We start from the raw sequence: 14,639 nt of genomic DNA, 5'->3' as shown, positions 1-14,639 counted from the left end.
ATATACTGTATACCAGGAGAGATACCACTGTGTATATATATATATATATATATATATATACACTGTATACCAGGGGAGATACCACTGTGTATATATATATATATATATATATATATATACACTGTATACCAGGGGAGATACCACTGTGTATATATATATATATATATATATATATATATACACTGTATACCAGGAGAGATACCACTGTGTATATATATATATATATATATATATATATATACACTGTATACCAGGGGAGATACCACTGTGTATATATATATATATATATATATATATATATATATATATATATACACTGTATACCAGGGGAGATACCACTGTGTATATATATATATATATATATATATATATATATATATACACTGTATACCAGGGGAGATACCACTGTGTATATATATATATATATATATATATATATATATACTGTATACCAGGAGAGGTACCACTGTGTATATACTGTATACCAGGGGAGATACCACTGTGTATATATATATATAATCACTTTCTTCCGATTAGTCAAAATTGGATTTCCTTAATTAGAGTAATATACTGATGATAGAGGAAAACTTTAAAATATAACCTTTATTATTATTACCTTGTTAAAACTCTCAGTTCGTAGAATCAGCAAAATTTATTACTTTGATTTTTTACTTTTACTTATACAGTGGCCATCACCAAAACACCGTACATAAATCCATCAGGATAGTTCATATTGCACTTATAGAAATTGCACAGTCCTTGTAATGGTCGTATTGCACTATTCACATTATCTTTGCACTTTTCCCGCAATCGTGTAATGTGCATAACAATTATAAAGTGCTTATTCTCAAATTCATATTGCACCTTGATTTAAATTGCTCAATCCCCTTCACTGTATTGCACTTTTCACCGGTGTTTTTTTACAACCTTTCCGCAATAGTGTAATATGCACAGCAATTTTTTGGTGCTTATTTTATTTCATTTATTCATATCACAGTTTATATTAGTTCCATATACAATGTTTTTCTGTGAGCTTCAAAATTCATACTTTTATTAAATTATTTCAAAGAAGGTTTTTGTACTTCCCTTAGTGTATTTCTTTACTTTTATAGGGGTTCCTTCATACTTCATTACGCTGGCCCAACGCGTTTCTTGAACCACTCATCATCAGGGGCCGGTTGGTAGCTTCACAGATATCCCGTTAGTATATCCATATGCACAGCACTGGTGATGGCCGCACATATGAATAAATGAAATAAAATAAGCACCAAAAATTGCTGTGCATATTACACTATTGCGGAAAGGTTGCAAAAAAACACCGGTGAAAAGTGCAATACAGTGAAGGGGATTGAGCAATTTAAATCAAGGTGCAATATGAATTTGAGAATAAGCACTTTATAATTGTTATGCACTTAACACGATTGCGGGAAAAGTGCAAAGATAATGTGAATAGTGCAATACGACCATTACAAGGACTGTGCAATTTCTATAAGTGCAATATGAAACTATCCTGATGGATTTATGTACGGTGTTTTGGTGATGGCCACTGTATAAGTAAAAAGTAAAAAAATCAAAGTAATAAATTTGCTGATTCTACGAACTGAGAGTTTTAACAAGGTAATAATAATAAAGGTTATATTTTAAAGTTTTCCTCTATCATCAGTATATTACTTTATATATATATATATATATATATATATATATATATACATACTGTATACCAGGGGAGATACCACTGTGTATATATATATATATATATATATATATATATATATATATATATATATATATATATATATATATATATACTGTATACCAGGGGAGATACCACTGTGTATATATATATATATATATATATATATATATATATATACTGTATACCAGGGGAGATACCACTGCATATATATATATATATATATATATATATATATATATATATATATACTGTATACCAGGGGAGATACCACTGTGTATATATATATATATATATATATATATATATATATATATATATATATACTGTATACCAGGGGAGATACCACTGTGTATATATATATATATATATATATATATATATATACTGTATACCAGGAGAGATACCACTGCATATATATATATATATATATATACTGTATACCAGGGGAGATACCACTGTGTGTATATATATATATATATATATACTGTATACCAGGGGAGATACCACTGTGTATATATATATATATATATATATATATATACTGTATACCAGGGGAGATACCACTGTGTATATATATATATATATATATACACTGTATACCAGGAGAGATACCACTGCATATATATATATATATATATATATATATATATATATATATATATACTGTATACCAGGGGAGATACCACTGTGTATATATATATATATATATATAATATATATATATATATATATATATATCTGTATACCAGGAGAGGTACCACTGTGTATATATATATATATATATATTATATATATATATACTGTATACCAGGGGAGATACCACTGTGTATATATATATATATATATATATATATATATATATACTGTATAACCAGGAGAGGTACCACTGTGTGTGTGTGTGTGTGTGTGGTGTATATATATATATATATATATATATATATATATACACTGTATACCAGGAGAGATACCACTGTATATATACTGTATACCAGGGGAGATACCACTGTGTGTGTTTGCGCGCGTGTGTGTGTATATATATATATATATATATATATATATATATATATATATATATATATATATATATATACTGTATACCAGGAGAGAAACCATTGTATATATATAATGTATGCTGTATTCCAGGAGAGATACCACTGTGTTTGTTTATATATATATACAGTGGTACCTCTCTTGGTATACAGTATACATATACAGTGGTAACTTGGTGTAAGAGCATTGCTTTGGTGTAAGAGCTCCCTGTACTGGGTTGGAGGGGGAGTGGGGGAGGGGCATGGCCTGCACAGCGTGGTCTACAGCCCTGTACTCTGACCCAGGAAGTCTCCCTCACCTTCCAAATCATAGCATATCCACTTCAGGCTGGGGCTTACATCAGGGGACAGGACTGTGGAGGTAATTGCTTCATAGCTGTAACCCCTCTCTCCCCGGACAGAGAGTGCTGCATGTATGTGCCCACATCTGTCCTGCTCATTCCTTCCTGCTCCCTGCAGTCTCTGTCCTTGTGTTTCCCATCCTCTCCATTACTGTACAGTAACTTATAATATCACATATCCAGCAGCTGCTGTGTTATCAGGGTTATACAGTTACTATACATTATACACCACATGCTGCTATACTGTACAGTAACTTATATATCACATATCCAGCTGCTGCTGTGTTATCAGGGTTATACAGTTACTATACATTATACACCACATGCTGCTATACTGTACAGTAACTTATATATCACATATCCAGCTGCTGTGTTATCAGGGTTATACAGTTACTATACATTATATACCACATGCTGCTATACTGTACAGTAACTTATATATCACATATCCAGCTGCTGCTGTGTTATCAGGGTTATACAGTTACTATACATTATACACCACATGCTGCTATACTGTACAGTAACTTATATATCACATATCCAGCTGCTGTGTTATCAGGGTTATACAGTTACTATACAGTTATATACCACATGCTGCTATACTGTACAGTAACTTATATATCACATATCCAGCTGCTGTGTTATCAGGGATATACAGTTACTATACATTATATACCACATGCTGCTATACTGTACAGTAACTTGTATATCACATATCCTGCTGCTGTGTTATCAGGGTTATACAGTTACTATACATTATACACCACATGCTGCTATACTGTACAGTAACTTATATATCACATATCCAGCTGCAGTGTTATCAGGGTTATACAGTTACTATACATTATATACCACATGCTGCTATACTGTACAGTAACTTATATATCACATATCCAGCTGCTGTGTTTATCAGGGTTATACAGTTACTATACATTATATACCACATGCTGCTATACTGTACAGTAACTTATATATCACATATCCAGCTGCTGTGTTATCAGGGTTATACAGTTACTATACATTATATACCACATGCTGCTATACTGTACAGTAATTTATATATCATATATCCAGCTGCTGCTGTGTTATCAGGGTTATACAGTTACTATACATTATATACCACGTGCTGCTATACTGTACAGTAACTTATATATCACATATCCAGCTGCTGTGTTATCAGGGTTATACAGTTACTATACATTATATACCACATGCTGCTATACTGTACAGTAACTTATATATCACATATCCAGCTGCTGTGTTATCAGGGTTATACAGTTACTATACATTATATACCACATGCTGCTATACTGTACAGTAACTTATATATCACATATCCAGCTGCAGTGTTATCAGGGTTATACAGTTACTATACATTATATACCACATGCTGCTATACTGTACAGTAACTTATATATCACATATCCAGCTGCTGTGTTATCAGGGTTATACAGTTACTATACATTATACACCACATGCTGCTATACTGTACAGTAACTTATATATCACATATCCAGCTGCTGTGTTATCAGGGTTATACAGTTACTATACATTATATACCACATGCTGCTATACTGTACAGTTACTTATATATCACATATCCAGCTGCAGTGTTATCAGGGTTATACAGTTACTATACATTATATACCACATGCTGCTATACTGTACAGTACTTATATATCACATATCCAGCTGCTGTGTTATCAGGGTTATACAGTTACTATACATTATACACCACATGCTGCTATACTGTACAGTAACTTATATATCACACATCCAGCTGCTGTGTTATCAGGGTTTATACAGTTACTATACATTATATACCACATGCTGCTATACTGTACAGTAACTTTATATATCACATATCTAGCTGCTGTGTTATCAGGGTTATACAGTTACTATACATTATACACCACATGCTGCTATACTGTACAGTAACTTATATATCACATATCCAGCTGCTGTGTTATCAGGGTTATACAGTTACTATACATTATACACCACATGCTGCTATACTGTACAGTAACTTATATATCACATATCCAGCTGCTGTGTTATCAGGGTTATACAGTTACTATACATTATATACCACATGCTGCTATACTGTACAGTAACTTATATATCACATATCCAGCTGCTGTGTTATCAGGGTTATACAGTTACTATACATTATATACCACCTGCTGCTATACTGTATAGTAACTTATATATCACATATCCAGCTGCTGTGTTATCAGGGTTATACAGTTACTATACATTATACACCACAATGCTGCTATATTGTACAGTAACTTATATATCACATATCCAGCTGCTGTGTTATCAGGGTTATACAGTTACTATACATTATACACCACATGCTGATTGCTAATACTGTACAGTAACTTATATATCACATATCCAGCTGCTGTGTTTATCAGGGTTATACAGTTACTATACATTATACACCACATGCTGCTATACTGTACAGTAACTTATATATCACATATTCAGCTGCTACTCATTGTTTCATCTCTTCTACACGTTAATTAGAATAATAATCAGTATATTTGGGGGGTGGAACCAATTGTCTGCAGATCAGTGATTTCTTATGGGAACATTTGCTTTGGTATAAGAGTGATTTGGATTACAAGTGCCGTCCCGGAACGGATTATACTCCTAATCCAAGGCACCACTGTATCAGTATCAGAGAGGAGCAATGATCTGCAGAGCGCTCTGGATCAGTGTCACTGTCTCCTGGTGGTTCTTGCGTCCTTGTGCTATAATAGTTATTGGTGTGATACCAACTCTTGTCACTAGATGACGCGGTTGTTGAAGAAACTATAGGAGCAGCTGGGATGAGGGCAGCTGTGAGGGAGGACCAGGCTGTCCCTGTAGTGTCCTGCACTACACGTGTCGTGGACGTGTGTTCCAGGGTCACTCCGGGCTCTACACATTCAGGCTATGCTCACACACAGTGTTACTGCTCACACTCAGGCTATGCTCACACTCAGGCTATGCTCACACTCAGGCAATCCTCACACTCAGGCTATGCTCACACTCAGGCTATGCTCACACTCAGGCTATGCTCACACTCAGGCTATGCTCACACTCAGGCAATCCTCACACTCAGGCTATGCTCACACACAAGATTACTGCTCACACTCAGGCTATGCTCACACACAGGATTACTGTTCACATTCAGGCTATGCTCACACACAGGATTACTGCTCACACACAGGCTATGCTCACACACAGGCTATGCTCACACACAAGATTACTGCTCACACACAGGATTACTGCTCACACACAGGCTATGCTCACACACAGGATTACTGCTCACATTTAGGCTATGCTCACACACAGGATTACTGCTCACACACAGGCTATGCTCACACACAGGATTACTGCTCACATTCAGGCAATGCTCACACACAGGATTACTGCTCACATTCAGGCTAGGCAATGCTTACACTCAGGATTACTGCTCATACACAGGCTATTCTCATACTCAGGCTATGCTCACACAGGATTTCTGCTCACACACACTATTACTGCTCACAATCGGGCTATCCTCACACACAGAATTACTTATCACACTCAGTCTATGCTCACACACAGGATTACTGCTCACACTCAGGCTATGCTCACACACACTATTACTGCTCACATCTCAGGCTAAGCTATGCTGACACTCAGGCTATGCTCGCACACATGATTACTGCTCACACTCAGGCTAGGCAAGGCTATGGCTGACACTCAGGCTATGCTCGCACACATGATTACTGCTCACATTCAGGCAATGCTCACACACTGCTCACACTCAGACTATGCCCACACTCATGCTATTCTCACACAAGGGATTACTGCTCACAGCACACTATTACTGATCACACTCAGCTATCCTCACACACAGAATTACACTGTAACACTGTCCTGGAGGTCTGTGTGAGGTAACAGTGTCCTGGAGGTCTGTGTGAGGTACACTGTCCTGGAAGGTCTGTGTGAGGTAATAGTGTCCTGGAGGGTCTGTGTGAGGTAACAGTGTCCTGATCGCCCGTGTGAGGTAACAGTGTCCTGGAGGTCTGTGTGAGGTAACAGTGTCCTGGAGGTCTGTGTGAGGTAATAGTGTCCTGGAGGTCTGTGTGAGGTAACAGTGTCCTGATCGCCCCTGTGAGGTAACAGTGTCCTGGAGGTCTGTGTGAGGTAACAGTGTCCCTGGAGGTCTGTGTGAGGTAACAGTGTCCTGGAGGTCTGTGGTGAGGTAATAGTGTCCTGGAGGTCTGTGTGAGGTAACAGTGTCCTGATCGCCCGTGTGAGGTAACAGTGTCCTGGAGGTCTGTGTGAGGTAACAGTGTCCTGGAGGTCTGTGTGAGGTAACAGTGTCCTGGAGGTCTGTGTGAGGTAACCAGTGTCCCTGGAGGTCTGTGTGAGGTAACAGTGTCCTGGAGGTCTGTGTGAGGTAACAGTGTCCTGATCGCCCGTGTGAGGTAACACTGTCCTGGAGGTCTGTGTGAGGTAATAGTGTCCTGGAGGTCTGTGTGAGGTAACAGTGTCCTGATCGCCCGTGTGAGGTAACACTGTCCTAGAGGTCTGTGTGAGGTAACAGTGTCCTGGAGGTCTGTGTGAGGTAACAGTGTTCTGGAGGTCTGTGTGAGGTAACAGTGTCCTGGAGGTCTGTGTGAGGTAACAGTGTCCTGGAGGTCTGTGTGAGGTAACAGTGTCCTGGAGGGTCTGTGTGAGGTAACAGTGGTCCTGGAGGTCTGTGTGAGGTAACAGTGTCCCTGGAGGTCTGTGTGAGGTAACAGTGTCCTGGAGGTCTGTGTGAGGTAACAGTGTCCTGGAGGTCTGTGTGAGGTAACAGTGTCCTGGAGGTCTGTGTGAGGTAACAGTGTCCTGGAGGTCTGTGTGAGGTAACAGTGTCCTGATTGCTCATGTTGACTATAGTCACAATATCAGAGCTTATTTCCTTTGTGTTTTATTATTTTCAGCTTTCGTCAAAGGCAAAACTGTGAAGATGGAGCCGAAAAGCGTCCCGATCGCCAACGGGAACCTGAAGAGGAAGATCAGTGAGTGACCACGGGAAGATGACTCCCTGATTTGTAATAATCCTCTAAGAGTCTGGGGCGGGGCTTCCCATAATTTGTTGTCACAGCCCCGCCCCCTTTATATTTTACGCCGATCTAGTCTAACACAATAGATATTTATTATAGCTTGTAGTCACATGACCTCTGACCTGTATATACCCCTATAGGACACGCCCCTATAACTCCCAGTACCATAACAGTATCTGTAGACCGCCCCACCGCCCATGCTCAGTACCATTTATTGTCTCTGATTTCAGCCGACTACGAGCTCAGCCAACTGCAGGACAAACTGAGGGAGACCGAGGAAGCCATGGAGAAGATCATCTCCCGTCTGGGGCCCAAACAACGAGAGGTACCAGGGGAACGAGAAGTGCGAGGGGAAGGAGAGGTACCCCCACCAATACACAGACCAGTGACATCATCAGCCCCTCCCCCACCAATACACAGACCAGTGACATCATCAGCCCCTCCCCCACCAATACACAGACCAGTGACATCATCAGCCCCTCCCCCACCAATACACAGACCAGTCACATCATCAGCCCCTCCCCCACCAATACACAGACCAGTCACATCATCATCCTGACATGGCAGATACCATAAGATAATACTGGAGCCCCCCAGTGGTAGCTGTGTGTATTGCACAGATGTTGCAGCCGTCAGCCCCAGTGAGTAATTGGCGCTCTCGTTCCTCTCCTTCCCTCTCATTCTTCTTGTACTTCTCGAGAACGAGAGGTACAAGGACAACGAAGGGAACGAGAGATACAAGGGGAAGGAGGGGAACGAGGGAAAGGAGGGGAAGGAGAGGTACAAGAGGAAGGAGAAGGAAGAGAGGTACAAAGGAAAGGGAAGGAACGAGAGGTAGGAGGGGAAGAAGAGGAACGAGAGGTAGGAGGGGAAGGAGAGGTACAAAAGGAAGGAGAAGGAAGAGAGGTACGAGGGAAAGGGAAGGAACGAGAAGTACAAGAAGAATGAGAGGGAAGGAGAGGAACGAGAGCGCCAATTACTCACTGGGGCTGACGGCTGCAACATCTGTGCAATACACACAGCTACCACTGGGGGGCTCCAGTATTATCTTATGGTATCTGCCATGTCAGGCTGATGATGTCACTGGTCTGTGTATTGGTGGGGGAGGGGCTGATGATGTCACTGGTCTGTGTATTGGGGGGGGGCGGGGCTGATGATGTCACTGGTCTGTGTATTGGTGGGGGAGGGGCTGATGATGTCACTGGTCTGTGTATTGGTGGGGGAGGGGCTGATGATGATGATAGTCACTGGTCCTGTGTATTGGTGGGGGAGGGGCTGATGATGATGTCACTGGTCTGTGTTATTGGTGGGGGGAGGGGCTGATGATGTCACTGGTCTGTGTATTGGTGGGGGAGGGGCTGATGATGTGACTGGTCTGTGTATTGGTGGGGGAGGGGCTGATGATGTGACTGGTCTGTGTATTGGTGGGGGAGGGGCTGATGATGATGATGTCACTGGTCTGTGTATTGGTGGGGGAGGGGCTGATGATGATGTCACTGGTCTGTGTATTGGTGGGGGAGGGGCTGATGATGTCACTGGTCTGTGTATTGGTGGGAGAGGAGCTGATGATGTCACTGGTCTGTGTATTGGTGGGGGAGGGGCTGATGATGATGTGACTGGTCTGTGTATTGGTGGGGGAGGGGCTGATGATGTCACTGGTCTGTGTATTGGTGGGGAAGGGGCTGATGATGATGTCACTGGTCTGTGTATTGGTGGGGAAGGGGCTGATGATGATGTCACTGGTCTGTGTATTGGTGGGGGAGGGGCTGATGATGATGTCACTGGTCTGTGTATTGGTGGGGGAGGGGCTGATGATGTGACTGGTCTGTGTATTGGTGGGGGAGGGGGCTTATGATGATGATGTCACTGGTCTGTGTATTGGTGGGGGAGGGGCTGATGATGATGTCACTGGTCTGTGTATTGGTGGGGGAGGGGCTGATGATGATGTCACTGGTCTGTGTATTGGTGGGGGAGGGGCTGATGATGTCACTGGTCTGTGTATTGGTGGGAGAGGGGGCTGATGATGATGATGTCACTGGTCTGTGTATTGGTGGGGGAGGGGCTGATGATGATGATGTCACTGGTCTGTGTATTGGTGGGTGAGGGGCTGATGATTCACTGGTCTGTGTATTGGTGGGGGAGGGGCTGATGATGATGATGTCACTGGTCTGTGTATTGGTGGGGGAGGGGCTGATGATGATGTCACTGGTCTGTGTATTGGTGGGGGAGGGGCTGATGATGATTATGTCACTGGTCTGTGTATTGGTGGGGGAGGGGGCTGATGATGATGTCACTGGTCTGTGTATTGTGGGGGAGGGGCTGATGTCACTGGTCTGTGTATTGGTGGGGGGAGGGGCTGATGATGTCACTGGTTTGTGTATTGGTGGGGGAGGGGCTGATGATGTCACTGGTCTGTGTATTTGGTGGGGGAGGGGCTGATGACGATGATGTCACTGTCCTGTGTATTGGTGGGGGAGGGGCTGATGATGATGTCACTGGTCTGTGTATTGGTGGGGGAGGGGCTGATGATGATGTCACTGGTCTGTGTATTGGTGGGGGAGGGGCTGATGATGATGATGTCACTGGTCTGTGTATTGGGTGGGGGAGGGGGCTGATGATGTCACTGGTCTGTGTATTGGTGGGGGGAGGGGCTGATGATGTCACTGGTCTGTGTATTGGTGGGGGAGGGGCTGATGATGATGTCACTGGTCTGTGTATTGGTGGGGAGGGGCTGATGACGATGATGTCACTGGTCTGTGTATTGGTGGGGGGAGGGGCTGATGATGATGTCACTGGTCTGTGTATTGGTGGGGGAGGGGCTGATGATGATGTCACTGGTCTGTGTATTGGTGGGGGAGGGGCTGATGATGATGATGTCACTGGTCTGTGTATTGGTGGGGGAGGGGCTGATGATGATGTCACTGGTCTGTGTATTGGTGGGGGAGGGGCTGATGATGATGATGTCACTGGTCTGTTTATTGGTGGGGGAGGGGCTTATGATGATGACGATGATGTCACTGGTCTGTGTATTGGTGGGGGAGGGGCTGATGATGTCGTCACTGTCTGTGTATTGGTGGGGGTGGGGCTGATGATGTCGTCACTGGTCTGTGTATTGGTGGGGGAGGGGCTGATGATGTCACTGTCTGTGTATTGTGGGGGGAGGGGGCTGATGATGATGATGTCACTGGTCTGTGTATTGGTGGGGGAGGGGCTGATGATGTCACTGGTCTGTGTATTGGTGGGGGAGGGGCTGATGATGATGATGTCACTGCTGTTGCTTTTCTCAGGGAACATAACGTTAGTAATGATGAGGAGCAACAACTGCTGCAGAGACTGAAGGAGATCACCCGGGTGATGAAGGAGGGAAAGATCATGGACGGCATCTCCCCGGAGCAAGAGGCCGAGGAGGCTCCATACATGGAGGAATGGGAAGGTACAGGGGAGGGGCAGAACAGTGAGTGCAGCTCTGGAGGATGAGACAGGATGTAACAGCAGAATAGTGAGTGCAGCTCTGGAGGATGAGACATGATGTAACAGCAGAATAGTGAGTGAAGCTCTGGAGGATGAGACAGGATGTAAGAGCAGAATAGTGAGTGCAGCTCTGGAGAATGAGACATGATGTAACAGCAGAATAGTGAGTGCAGCTCTGGAGGATGAGACATGATGTAACAGCAGAATAGTGAGTGCAGCTCTGGAGGATGAGAACATGATGTAACAGCAGAATAGTGGTGCAGCTCTGGGGGATGAGACATGATTTAACAAGCAGAATAGTGAGTGCAGCTCTGGAGGATAAGATGTGATGGAACTCATATGACAACTATATACCAATGTTACAATAAGTTTGTGTTGTTGCGGCAGGTTACCCAGAAGAGACGTATCCGGTTTACGACCCCTCGGAGTGTGGGAGGCGGCAGAAATACCATCCTGGTGGATCGTTCTTTGCTGGAGCAGCGCCGTCTGCGGAGGAGAATCGCGGAGCAGATGGAATTCATGGAAGATTTTAGTCAATATTGTAGAGAGAGCCCAGCGGGGGAGGGGAGCAGTGAGGTCACAACATACGACCCTTGTGATGGACCCCCAGCACAGCCCTGCCCCTGAGGATGAGCCGAGTGATGATGAGGATCCGGCCGTTATAGCCAGAGAATGCCGGCTTTAGCTCGGACACAGGCCAGCGATGGCGACCAGGAGGCTGAGGTTTTCTCTGACCGATCCGGCTCTGAACGGTGATCTAGTGGAAACTGTCAGTAATTCAGTGGGGGGGGAGGCCCGATCTCTGCGCAAAAAGAGGCAAAACAGACCCCGGACTGTTAAATATCCCAAATCAGGTGATCTGATACTGAGTGTCAAGGGGGGCGTGTCTGATGATGTCACCGCCCCTACATGTGACATCACCCTGTACAGGATTATACACGTCCATCATACAGCATCAAACGTCTCCTCCAGATAGATCATACCTGCAGAACCCCTGCCCCGACACAAAGCTCCAAACCCTCTGCAGAAGAGATGAACCTGTGTGTTCTGCAGCCACCACCAGGGGGAGCCTGCCCTCCTGCCCACCACAGCTTGGGACTATGATTCTTAAAGGGACAAGTGCACCTGCAGACTGTCTTCCCTACGTTTCCTGTAGGTGAAATACACATCTATTGCTCTCTGTTATCAGCCTGTTCCTCTGTGTAACCTGATGGTGCAGGGGCAAATGTAAGGGACTCATAAGGATCTCCCCATGGCCCTCAGCTGTCTGTGCCACCCCTGCATGTGGCTGACATTAGGGATACTGGTCCCTTTAAGGGAGATGTCTATCTTCACCAGGTCTTGTATCAGCGTCGCACGTTCTCCACAAACCCCTGGATGCAGCTCCTCTATTATATCACATATTCGCATCATCACAGGATCTTGTAATATAAAGTTATATAATGACTGATGTCTGTGTGATGCCTGACTGTACCGCCACCATGTGCCCCCGATGGGTGTAACTCCCTCCTCTCTCTCTCTCGTGCTCTCTCTCTCGTGCTCTCTCTCTCTCTCTCTCTCTCTTATTTATATATATATATATAATATATATATATATATATATATATATATATACACATCCTGTGTAATCCTCCTCCTCCCCCTGCAGAAGCTGCTATGTGTTTTCTCATATATATATATACACACACACACACACAACAATATATATACACTACCGTTCAAAAGTTTGGGGTCACACTGAAATGTCCTTATTTTTGAAGGAAAAGCGCTGTACTTCTCAATGAAGATAACTTTAAACTAGTCCTAACTGTAACCCAACCCCCTCTATACATTGCTAATGTGGTAAGTGACTATTCTAGCTGCAAATGTCTGGTGTTTGGTGCAATATCTACATAGGTGTATAGAGGCCCATTTCCAGCAACTATCACTCCAGTCTTCTAATGGTACAAGGTGTTTGCTCATTGGCTCAGAAGGATAATTGATGATTAGAAAACCCTTGTGCAATCATGTTCACACATCTGAAAACAGTCTAGCTGGTTACAGAAGCTACAAAACTGACCTTCCTTTGAGCAGATTGTGTTTCTGGAGCGTCACATTTGTGGGGTCAATTAAACGCTCAAAATGGCCAGAAAAAGAGAACTTTCATCTGAAACTCGACAGTCTATTCTTGTTCTTAGAAATGAAGGCTATTCCATGCCAGAAATTGCGGAAGATTTCCTACAACGGTGTGTACTACTCCCTTCAGAGGACAGCACAACAGGCTCTAACCAGAGTAGAAAAAGAAGTGGGAGGCGGCGTTGCACAAATAAAGGCCCTATTCCACGGAACGATTATCGTTCGTATTCGTCCGATACCGGCCGCTACGGACGATAATCGTCCCGTGGAATAGAGTGCAACGATCAGCCGACATCGTTCATGTCGGCTGATCTTTGCAGTCGCTTGTTTTTCAACATGTTGAAAAAATAAGCGACTGATATAGCAGCGATCTGCTGCCGTCGCTCCATTGAATAGGAGCGTCGGCAGCAGACGCTGCTATATCCTATGGGCTGCCCGGACGATCAGCGATCCCCCGGGCAGCCGCCCCCTCCCGCACTCACTCGCTCGCTGCAGCCGCGTCGAATAGCGGGGAACGAGGAGCAAACGAGCACTGAGAGTGCTTGTTTGCTCCTCTAAACGACCTGTGGAATAGGCCCATAAGCAAGAAGATCAGCACATTAGAGTCTCTAGTGTGAGAACCAGACGCCTCACAGGTCCCCACCTGGCATCTTCATTACATAGTACCCGCAAAACACCAGTGTCACCATCTACAGGGAAGAGGCGGCTGCCGGATTTTGGGCTTCAGGGCAGAGTGGCAAAGAAAAAGCCATATCTGAGACTGGCCAATAAAGAGAAAAGATTAAGGATGGGCAAAAAAGAACACAGAGATTGGACAGAGAAAGACTGGAAAAAAAGTGTTGTGGACGATGGATGAATCCCAAGTTTGAGGTGT

The 14,639-nt window shown here is 43.6% G+C and overlaps 1 pseudogene; it reads left to right on the top strand.

The window, feature by feature from the left end:
* Nucleotides 1-12,504, top strand: part of LOC138781066 (protein RIC-3-like) — a 25,784-nt pseudogene extending 13,280 nt beyond the window's left edge.
* The last annotated feature ends 2,135 nt before the right edge of the window (nt 12,505-14,639 follow it).

This window comes from Dendropsophus ebraccatus, unplaced genomic scaffold (genome assembly GCF_027789765.1).
Source record: "Dendropsophus ebraccatus isolate aDenEbr1 unplaced genomic scaffold, aDenEbr1.pat pat_scaffold_912_ctg1, whole genome shotgun sequence".
In the NCBI taxonomy this organism is placed as follows: Eukaryota; Metazoa; Chordata; class Amphibia; order Anura; family Hylidae; genus Dendropsophus; species Dendropsophus ebraccatus.
The sequence above is the reverse complement of the archived record's forward strand: the minus strand, read 5'-3'. Positions and strand labels throughout refer to the sequence as shown.